Genomic DNA, 2,438 nt, shown 5'->3' on the forward strand with positions numbered 1-2,438 from the left:
TCTCTCCACTGCAGAATTATGGCATTTTTTCAGTTGTGATTATAATGAATCTGTGTCAGTGTTTAACAAACACATCCTGCTCGCTCTCTCGTTCTCACACACACTTTGCTGCAGACCCAGGGGATCCAGCGGGAATCTCGCAGTTAGGTAGCCTGGTTTCCATATCTGTCAAGCAGAAATGGGCCTCAAACCAATACACTGGATCCAAACACATTCACTTGAGGACTTTGGTTCAGAATAGACACCTGGTTTCAGATCTGAGATTTACATCTAGCCCTTATGTCTCCAAAGGACCAAACAAAAACCCCTGGCTTTGAACACCCCAAAATATGGAGAGTTCAAAATCCAGATCAGGATCAGATCTTCCATTGACTGTCATGGATCTACCTTGACTGACACCATCTAAGGGTCTAGTCTAATGTTACATCCTTCCTGCCTCTTCTTTGTCCTTGTGAAAGCTATTTGTTTGTTTTGCTTTAGATTGTAGACTGTTTGTGGGCGAGGACCTTGTCTTACTCTCTGTTCTGAAAAACACAGCATGCTCCTTGTACAAACAACAGGAATAATGATGATTTGCAGCCCACCCCCACTTGAAACAGGCTGCATAGTAAAGGAGGGAAGCTGCACATGGAAGCTGTCAGCCCATACCTTTCTTTGTGGGTGTACAAGCTGCTAGTGAGAGTTTGATTTGGCCTAATTTATGTAATTACTGGAGAATTGTCAGTTCCTCACTGGGAGCTTCGCCAGATGGTCTGGATAAAATGAGGTGTTTAGTGTTGGAAAATTGCTGGAAATTCACCATCAGTCAGACCGTACAGCTGTGCAGGACTGAGCAAAAACTGATGGAATTAGCGTGGCTTTGTCAAATGAGCACTTTGTTGTATAATTAGGAATGCCAGTAACTCAATACACTGTAGAGTTAATTTGTCTTTATTAAACCTCAATAACTGTGTCAACAGTGTTTTGTAATGTAATGAAATTGGCTGTATTTGTGGCAATAAAAGGGTTTTTTTTCTGACTGAGCAACAAAGGATATTGCTTGCAGTTTATAAGAAAACAGGAAGCATGTGGGATGGTCTGGAGAAAATTGCTGTACGGTAAAGGACACAATTTCAATTACAATTATAGCTGTGGGGATGGTGAGGACATCAGATATGGCCTGATCCTTGCAAGGCACTCATCTCCCTCAACTCCCATTGAAATCTTGTACATGTGCTGGGGCTCAACCAGTGGGAAATAACTTCTTTTTCCCATCTACTGGTGCACTCTCTCTTTTCCAAATCAGCAGCTAAGATCAAGCAACGGAACTTGCATATCTTAAGTTTCTTCCCTCACATTAAGTTCTCCCACTGTATAACTAACTGGGTTACTTTGCAGAAATGACCACTAAGAATGTGCATAATGTGTCAGATATGCAATGAAATGTAAACATTTTTTTTACGGTATTTCTCTTGAGCTGTGAGGTCTCCTCATAGGAGGCCAGTGAGGCAGCTTGCTCTGAAGAAAATGTACACTGGCTTCCTCATCTTGTATAATATAAAGCAAATGGGGGTCTGGTGTGGCTAAGGGCCTGCTGGAGTTTGATTTTCTTGCACCATTTGAACATCTATCTTCATTTCTGACATATAGAGTGACCAGGGGCCCAATCCTCTTTTCTGCTGCCCAGCTCTTGGTCCCTCAGTCCTGTTGTACTGTTTTGGAGTGTATTCACTACCTCTGCCTTGCAAGTTAGAGGAGCTGAAAAGCTGCATAAGCAGGAGCTCAGATATCACCCCCTGTGATGGAGTTTATCAGTAACAGTGCTACACAGACCAGCTGGCACCAGAGGCACTGTTACTGGGCCCAGCTGCTCCAGAGTGGGGAAGTGGACTGGCCAGTTTCCACAAAAGGTGTAACTGTTGGTTTAGGGAGGAGCAGGCTGGATGAAATGAGCCATTTAGTGTTGGAAAATTGATGGAAATTTAAACATCAGTCTGATGTTTAGCCGATCTAACTAGATGCCCCTCTAAAGCCTTGGCTACACTTGCAGCTGTACAGCGCTGTGAGGTAAACCTGTCTTCGTACAGCTGAGTAGGGAAAGCGCTGCAGTTTGTCCACACTGACAGCTGACAGCACAGTGGTGTGGCCACACTTGCAACATTTGCTGCTGTGTTGGGAGCGGTGCATTATGGGCAGCTATTCCAGCATTCATGTGGCTGCAACATGCTTTTCAAAACGGGGGGTGGGAGGGGTGGAGTGTGACAGCAAGTGTTGGGGGAGAGAGAGTGCTTTTTGGAGCGTGTCAGCTCTCTATTTTGCAAGTTCCAAACTCCTGGCCCCCTGCTCATTCATTCATTCACTCACTCACTCAAAGCAAACAGCAAACTGTTTGCTTTTTCTCTGTGGTACGAGCTTTGAAACCGGCACTTCCGCATTCCTGCAGCTGGTCACAACAATGG

This window comes from Malaclemys terrapin, chromosome 1 (genome assembly GCF_027887155.1).
Source record: "Malaclemys terrapin pileata isolate rMalTer1 chromosome 1, rMalTer1.hap1, whole genome shotgun sequence".
Lineage (NCBI taxonomy): Eukaryota > Metazoa > Chordata > Testudines > Emydidae > Malaclemys > Malaclemys terrapin.